Here is a 9,726-nt window from a genome sequence, read left to right as displayed (position 1 = left end):
ATGCCGCGGAGCGGCTGGCCCCGTGGGCCATGGCTGCTGAGCCTGCGCGTCCAGAGCCTGTGCTCCACAATGGGAGAGGCCACAACAGTGAGAGGCCCGCATACCACAAAAAACAAACAAAAACTTTAAAAGTAGCAAGAGAAAAGAGAGAAGATTCACATAAAGAAAACTCAGTAAGGCTTTTTAGACCAGGAAGAATGCCATGGCATATTAAAAATATTGAAAGAAAAACACCTGTCAATGAAGTATTCTATACCTGGCAAAGCTGTCCTTCAGAAATGAGGGAGGGTTAAAGACGTCCCCAACAAGCAAAAGCTGAGGGAGTTCATCACCACTAGACCTACATGGCAAGAAATGCTAAAGGGATTTCTCTGAGTGAAAGTGAAAGGATGCTATTTAACATATTAAAAACATAAGAAGATAGAATAAAACTTGCTGGTAATGATAAATATATAGTCAAAGTTAGATTTTGTAATATGATAATGGTGGTGCATAATTCACTTACAATTCTGGTCTAAAAGTTAAAAAACAAATGTAGTAAAAAAATAACCATAACTACAATAATCTGTTATTGGTTACACAATATAAAAAATTTGTAAACTGTAACATCAATAACCTAAATTGTGAGGCATAAAGTTAGGAATACTATTGAAGTTAAGTTTCTATCAGTTAAAAATATGGTGTTATAATATTAAGATATTTTATGTAAGTCCCATGGTAATGACAGGGGAAAAACCCATAGTAATTACACAAAAGAACATGATAAAGAAGTCAAAACATACTGATACCAAAAGACCTCAAAACACAAAGAAAGACAGAAGAATAAGAAACAAGGAACAATGGATCTACAAAACAGCCAGAAAGCAGTTAACAAAATGGCAATAATAAGTCCTTACCTGCCAATAATTATTTTAAATGTAAATGGATTAAATTCTCCAATCAAAAGACATAGAATGGATGAATGGATTTTAAAAAAGGGGGGGGGTGCTTCCCTGGTGGTGCAGTAGTTAAGAATCCACCTGCCAGTGCAGGGACACAGGTTCGAGCCCTAGTCTGGGAAGATCCCACATGCCACGGAGCAACTAAGCCCACGTGCCACAACTACTGAAGCCCACACGCCTAGAACCCATGCTCTGCAACAAGAGAAGCCACCGCAATGAGAAGCCCGTGCACCGCAATGAAGTGTAGCCCCACTCGCTGCAACTAGAAAAAGCTGTGCACAGAAACGAAGAACCAAAGCAGCCAAAAATAAATAAATAAATAAATTTATTTAAAAAACAAAAAAGATCCAACAATATGCTGCCTACAAGAGACCCACTTTAGCCTTACAGACATACACAGACTGAGAGTAAAGGGATATGGAAAAAGATATTTCAAGCAAATGCTAACCAAAAAAAGCAAGGGTAGCTATACTTAGACAAAATAGACTTTAAACTAAAAATGGTAAAAAGAGACAAAGAAAGTCATTGTATAATGATAAGGGGGTCAATCCATCAAGGAGATATAAAATTGTAAATATTTATGCACCCAACATCAGACTACCTAAATGTATAAAGCAAAACCTAACAGAGCTAAAAGGAGAAATAAATAGCAATACAATAATAATTGGGGACTTTAATACCCCACTCTCAACAATGGACCATCCAGACATAGTCAATAAGGAAACAGCAGATTTGAATAACACTATAGACCAAATGGACATAACATATACAGAACATAGCCCACGTGCCACAACTACTGAAGCCCACACGCCTAGAACCCATGCTCTGCAACAAGAGAAGCCACCGCAATGAGAAGCCCGTGCACCGCAATGAAGTGTAGCCCCACTCGCTGCAACTAGAAAAAGCTGTGCACAGAAACGAAGAACCAAAGCAGCCAAAAATAAATAAATAAATAAATTTATTTAAAAAACAAAAAAGATCCAACAATATGCTGCCTACAAGAGACCCACTTTAGCCTTACAGACATACACAGACTGAGAGTAAAGGGATATGGAAAAAGATATTTCAAGCAAATGCTAACCAAAAAAAGCAAGGGTAGCTATACTTAGACAAAATAGACTTTAAACTAAAAATGGTAAAAAGAGACAAAGAAAGTCATTGTATAATGATAAGGGGGTCAATCCATCAAGGAGATATAAAATTGTAAATATTTATGCACCCAACATCAGACTACCTAAATGTATAAAGCAAAACCTAACAGAGCTAAAAGGAGAAATAAATAGCAATACAATAATAATTGGGGACTTTAATACCCCACTCTCAACAATGGACCATCCAGACATAGTCAATAAGGAAACAGCAGATTTGAATAACACTATAGACCAAATGGACATAACATATACAGAACATTGTACCTGATAACAGCAGAATATACATTTTTTTCCAGTGTACACAGAACATTTTCCAGGATAGACCAAACGTTAGGCCACAAAACAACCCTCAGCAAGTTCAAGAAGACTGAAATCATACCAAGTGTCTTCTCTGACCATGATGGTATGAAACTAGACGTTAATAATAGGAGGAAAACTGGAAAATATATGAATAATAGAAATTAAACAACACTCTTCTGAGCAACCAATGGTTCAAAGAGGAAATTAAAGGGGAAATTTAAAAGTATTTTGAAAAAAACAAAGATGGAAACACAACATACCAAGACTTACAGGTGCAGCAAAATCAGTTCTAAGAGGGAAGGTCACAGCTATAAACACCTACATTAAGAAACAAGAAAGATCTCAAATTAACAACCTAACTCTATGTCTCAAAGAACAAGAAAAAAAAAAAAAAAAAAAGAAGGAATTCCCTGGCAGTCCAGTGGTTAGGACTCAGCACTTTCACTGCTGGGACCCAGGTCAAATCCCTGGTTGGGGAACTAAGATCCCGCAAGCACACAGCATGACCAAAATAAATGAACAAACTGAGCCTAAAGTTGGCAGAAGGAAGGAAATAATAAAGATCAGATAAGAAATACATAAAATAGAGAACAGGAAGACAATAGAAAAGATTAATAAAACTAGGAGTTCGTTCTTTGAAAAGATAAAATTGACAAACCTTTAGCTAGACTAACCAAGGAAAAGAGAGGGCCCAAATCAACAAAATTATAAATGAAAAAGGAGACATTACAACTGATTATCACAGAAATACAAAGGATCATAAGAGGCCACTATGAACAACTACATGCCAACAAACTGAACAACCTAGAAGAAATGAAAAAATTCTTGCAATCAATCTACCAAGATTGAATCAAGAAGAAACTGAAAATCTGAACAGACCAATTACTAATAAGGAGATTGAGTCAGTAATCAAATATCACTCACTGATGAAAAGCCCAGGACCAGATGGCCTCATCGGTGAATTTTACCAAACATCAAAGGAGAATTAACTCCAATCTTTCTAAAAGTCTTCCAAAAATCATAGAGGAGAGGACACTCCCAAACTCACTTTACAAGCATCATTACCCTGATTTCAAAGCCAGAAAAGGGGGCTTCCCTGGTGGCGCAGTGGTTGCGCGTCCGCCTGCCAATGCAGGGGAACCGGGTTCGTGCCCCGGTCTGGGAGGATCCCACATGCCGCGGAGCGGCTGGGCCCGTGAGCCATGGCCGCTGAGCCTGCGCGTCCGGAGCCTGTGCTCTGCAACGGGAGAGGCCACAGCAGAGGAAGGCCCGCATACCACAAAAAAAAAAAAAAAAAAAAAAGCCAGAAAAGGACACTACCAGAAAAGAAAACTACAGGTCAATATCCCTGATGAATATAGATGTAAAAAATTCTCAATAAAATACTAGCAAACCAAACTCACATTAAAAGGAACATTCACCATGGTCAAGTGGGATTTATCCCTGGGATGCAAGGATAGGTCAACATATGCAAATCAGTCAATGGGATACATCACGGTAATAGAATGAAAGGAAAAAAAAGCATATGATCATCTCTATAGGTACAGAAAAAGCATTTGACAAAATTCATCATACATTCATGATTTTAAAAACCTCTTAATAAAATAGGTATAGAAGGAACCTACCTCAACATAATAAAGGCCATATATAACAAGCCCACAACTAACATTATATTCAATGGTGAAAGACTGAATGCTTTTTCTCTAAGATCAGGCACAAGACAAGGGTGCCCACTCTTACCACTCCTATGCAACATGGCACTGGAATTCCCCATCAGAGCAATCAGGCAAGAAAAAGAAATAAAAAGCATCAGAATTAGAAGGGAAGAAGTAAAACTGTCTCTATTTGCAGATGACATAATTGAATATATAGAAAATCATAAAGACTTCAAAACACCATTAGATCTAATCGATGAATTCAGTAAAGTTGCAGGATACAAAATAACATACAAAAATCAGCAGCATTTCTGTACACTAACAATGAATTATCTGAAAAAAAATAAAGAAACCCATCCCATTTATAATAGCGTCAAAAACAATAAAGTACATAGGAATAAATTTAACCAAGGAGGTGAAAGATCTCTACAATGAAAACTACAAGACATTGATGAAAGAAATCAAAGAAGACATAAATAAATGGAAAGGTATCTTGTGTTCATGGATCGGAAGAATTAATATTGCTAAAATATCCATACTACTCAAAGCCATCTATAGATTCAATGCAATCCTTATCAAGATTCCAAGGGCATTTTTTTACAGAAATAGGAAGAAATCCTAAAATTTATATGGACCCAAAAAAAAAAAACAACAAAAAAAAACAAATAGCCAAAGCAATCCTGAGAAAGAACAACAAAGTAGGAGGCATCCTGATTTCAAGCTATATTATAAAGTTGTAAACCAAACAGTAAACCAAAACAGTATGGTACTGGCATAAAAACAGACACAAAGACAAATGAAACAGCATCAAGAATCCAAAAATAAGCCCATACTTATCCAATCATCTAATATTTGGCAAGTGTGCCAAGAATACTCAATGGAGAAAAGACAGTCTCTTCAATAAATGGTGCTAGGAAAATTGGATATTCACATGTAAAAGAATAAAACTAGACCCCTACCTTACACCTCACAAAAATTAACTCAAACTGGATTAAAGACTTAAATGCAAGACCAGAAACCATAAAACTCCTAGGAGAAAACATAAGAAAAACCTCCTTGACATGGGTCTTGGCAATGATTTTCTGGAAATCACACCTAAAGTATCAATACCAGCAACAAAATAGAAATAAACAACTGGGACTATTCAAAAAAAACTTTTGCACAACAAAAGAAATGATTATCAAAATGAAAATACAAGGGCTTCCCTGGTGGCGCAGTGGTTGCGCGTCCGCCTGCCGATGCAGGGGAACCGGGTTCGCGCCCCGGTCTGGGAGGATCCCACATGCCGCGGAGCGGCTGGGCCCGTGAGCCATGGCCGCTGAGCCTGCGCGTCCGGAGCCTGTGCTCCACAACGGGAGAGGCCACAACAGAGGGAGGCCCGCATACCACAAAAAAAAAAAAAAAAAAAAAAAAAAAAAAAAAAAAGAAAATACAACCTACAGAATGGGAAAAACCTTTGCAAACAATATATCTGATGAGGTGTTAATATCCAAAACATATAAAGAATTCATACAACTCAACAGCAAAAACAAAAAAAAAAAAACCCACAAAAAAACAAATAATCCAATTGGAAAATGGGTAAAGGACCTAGACATTTTTCCAAAGAATATATATAAATGGCCAACATGTATATGAAAATGTATTCAACATCACTAATTGTCAGGTAAATGCATATCAAAACCACAATGATATATCACCTCACACATATTAGAATGGCAATCATCAAAAAGACAAGAGATAACAAATGCTGGCAAACGTGGAGAAAAGGGAAGCCTCGTGCACTACTGGTGGGAATGTAAGTTGGTGCAGCCACTGGGGAGAAGAATATGGAGTTTCCTCAAAAAGCTAAAAACTACCATATGATCCAGCAATTCCACTTTGGGGTATATATCCAGAAAAATGGAAAACACTAATTTGAAAAGATACATGCACCCCAATGTTCATCGTAGAACTATTTACAAAGCCAAGATATGGAAACAACCTAAGTGTCCATTAACAGATGAATGGATAAAGAAGATGTGGCACATATATACAATGGAATACTACTCAGCCATAGAAAAGAATGAAATTTTGCCACTTACAACAACATGGATGGACTTGGAAGGCATTATGCTAAGTGAAATAAGTCAGACAAAGAAAGACAAATACTGTATGATATCACTTATATGCAGAATCTAAAAAATAAAACAAACTAGTGAATATAACAGAAAAGAAACAGACTCACAGATATAGAGAGCAAGCTAGCGGTTACCATTGGGGAGAGGCAAAATATGGGTAGGGGATTAAGAGGTACAAACTACTGTGTATAAAATAAGTAAGCTACAAGAATGTATTGTACAACACAGGGAATATAGCCAATATTACATAATAACTATAAATGGAGTATAACCTTAAAAAAAAGAACACATGTCAAAGATTAACTAATTAATGAGGCAACCAGAAAGATGTTAAAACCTATCAAGGGCCTTCCCTGGTTGTCCAGTGGTTAAGAATCCACCTTCCAATGCAGGGGACGCAGGTTCGATCCCTGGTCGGGGAACTAAGATCTCACATGCTGGGGACAACTAAGCCCATGCACTGCAACTACTGAGCCCGCGCACCACAACTAGAGAGCCCGTGTGCTCTGGAGCCCGCATGCCACAACTAGAGAGAAGCCCATGTACCACAACAAAGATCCCACATGCTGCAACTAAGACCCGACGCAGCCAAAATTCAATTAATTAATTAATTAATTTTTAAAAAGAGAGAGAGAGAGACAGGAGAGAACCTGCTTCCCTCTCTCCTCTCTGCCATGTGAGGATACAGAGAGAAGACATCCGTCCGCAAATCAGTAAGAGGGTCCTCATCAGAACCTAATCATGTGGGAACCCTGGTCTCAGACTTCCAGCCTCCAAAACTCTGAGAAATAAATTTCTGTTGTTAAAAAACCAAACAAACAAACCTATCAAAAGACCAACTGAGAAGCTAGATATGTACATATAGTTTAATTATGGGTTAAATACAAAACTGGTTAATGTCCAACAGGGCCATAAACCTTTGGGGTTATCTATTCCTCCAGACAGATATGATTTTCATCTCTACCTGACGACCATCTGCAAGTTAACTTAACCTCTGCCCCAAGGGCTTGTGAAATACCTAGTAAATAGAGTCAGGCCTAGATTGCACTGAAAGAACACTTTCAGTGTTCTCTCTTTTTCCTGTTTCCAAGTTTCAGATAACTTTTCTTGCAAAAAGCACAAAAAGCCAAACATGCAGCAAAATTAATAAAACACAAAGCAATGGGAGACTAATTCACTTCTGTCAGAGTGAGATCAATCTTTTTTATCTTTTATAATAACTATAAGTGGAGTATAACCTTTAAAAATTGTGAATCACTATATTGTACACCTGTAACTTATATAACATTGTACAGCAACTATACTCCAATAAAAAAAAAATCAAACAATCTTTTAAAAAATAAGGAAAAATATAGAGCTGGGGTTACAATCTCAAAGCTTGCAGGGGATTATCATAAATGAAGTAGGTTTAACAAAAAGATCAACAACCAAAAGTATAATAACCTATGTGTAAGTACATCCTTCACACAGGACGTGATGATACTCTTCCTGCTGTCTCAGAGTTTGGCCTGAAGTCCCCAAGCTGAGGCTGATAGTGACAAGGACCTCTACTTCTACAGACAGCTGAGATTTAAGAAACTAACATTTTAATAAATGAGAGCAGATCCAATAACCCAGTAAACTAGAGCAGAACCAATCTAGCTGGACACCCCCAGCCTAGAACAAGAAGACTGAAAGGCGAAAGGAGAATTACTGGCAGGGGCCTCCCACAAGCCAGCTGAGAGGTCTCCAGGATGTAGGTGGTGAGAGAGGGTTGGGGAGAACCCGAGTCAGAGGATACGTGTGATCATAAGCTCATGAGCAGTGAGTAGGAGTGTGCAAGGACAGACATATCCCCATGAAGCAAGAGGACCCAGGGAACACAGCCTGCTTGAAACATCTTGAAGTTCCTCCTTCCAAGAGGAGTGTCTGCAGCGATGAGGGCACCCGCAGAAAGAGGCTGCCTTAGTCCATGTTACAAATATCATAGACCAGTGGCCTATAAAGAGAAGAAATTTATCTCTCACGGTTCTGGAGCCTGAGAAGTCCAAGATCAAGGCAATGGCAGATTCAGTTTCTAATGCAAACCTGCTTCCTTGTTCACAGTCAGCTGTCTTCTTGCTGTGTCCTCACATGACAGAAGGGGCAAGGAATCTCTCTGGGGTCTCTCTTATAAGGACACTAATCCCATTCATGAGGGCTGCACCCTCATGACCTGATCACCTCCCTAAGGACTCACCTCCTAAGACCATCATATCGGTGGGCAGGATTTCAACATTTAAATGTTGGGGGGACACATTCAGACCACAGCAGATATTGTAGATGCAGATGGGGACCAGGGTAGGGAGAGAATCCACCAAATGGCAAGAAAGAACATGGCACAGAGGTCCTTGCAAAGGTGTGTTCCAGAAACACACCTCATGCCTTTAGAGTAAAGAGGTACCAGGTGGCCTCATCACGGCACCCCTGTCACATAGTCTTTACCCTTTTCTTCTGTGCCCCCTGCTCTCCCCCCACCTTTGAGGAGCCTGCAGCAGGAGGACATAGAGAGCGTGACAGAGCAAGATGGAGCCAGAGTACACACCCCAGGCCCCTTCCTCACCCCCAGGGGAGGGGACCCGTCTGGAACTCAGCGTGATGTCACAGTGCTGACTTAGGCTAACTTTTAAATGTCTTCAAAGGACACTGTTCTTACAGCTAAAACAGGACAACCGTGGGTCTGTCTGAGATGTCATGGGGGAGGGGGGGCGAGAGGGAAATTGATGGAATCATGTGAAGTTATTGGTAGTAAAAAAATAAATAATAATAGGGCTTCCCTGGTGGCGCAGTGGTTGAGAATCTGCCTGCCAATGCAGGGGACACGGGTTCGAGCCCTGGTCTGGGAAGATACCACATGCCGCGGAGCAACTAGGCCCGTGAGCCACAACTACTGAGCCTGCACGTCTGGAGCCTGTGCTCCGCAACAAGAGGCCGCGACAGTGAGAGGCCCGTGCACCGCGATGAAGAGTGGCCCCCGCTCGCCGCAGCTAGAGAAAGCCCTCGCACAGAAACGGAGACCCAACACAGCCCAAAATTAATTAATTAATTAATTAAAAAATAATAATAATAATAATAAAGTTGGTCCCCGACACTGCCTGTGGAGCTGGTCCATATAATGAAAGGCAAAATGGCAGCTCCAGCAGGGTTTCTGAGGAGGGAGCTATCCAAGTGGGGTACCCAGACTCAGGGTGCTGGACATGGACCTTAAACCTCTCATCATCCAGATCAGGAATGTAAGTCAGATTGGAGATGAGGAGATTTTGGAATCTAAAATGAGGGGTTTAGAGACACCCCTCATCCCCTTTCCTCAAAGAGGGGAGGTGGAAGTTGCCATCACCTGAATTTGGCTTCAGCAGGTCCCTCTGTGAGCTTGCTCTGTGCTCTGCCTGCATGGGCACAGTTTCGCCCTCCAGGGAAATCTGGAATCTTCTGAGAGCCCCTCCAGGGGAAGTGAGAGGAATGGGAGTGAGGAGGGAGAGAGGAGGGGACGCGCTCCCAGGATTTGTCTGGATGCAGATGCACAAGTGTTCCCAGGGACCAGAGG

This window comes from Physeter macrocephalus, chromosome 9, assembly GCF_002837175.3.
Source record: "Physeter macrocephalus isolate SW-GA chromosome 9, ASM283717v5, whole genome shotgun sequence".
In the NCBI taxonomy this organism is placed as follows: domain Eukaryota; kingdom Metazoa; phylum Chordata; class Mammalia; order Artiodactyla; family Physeteridae; genus Physeter; species Physeter macrocephalus.
The sequence above is the reverse complement of the archived record's forward strand: the minus strand, read 5'-3'. Positions refer to the sequence as shown.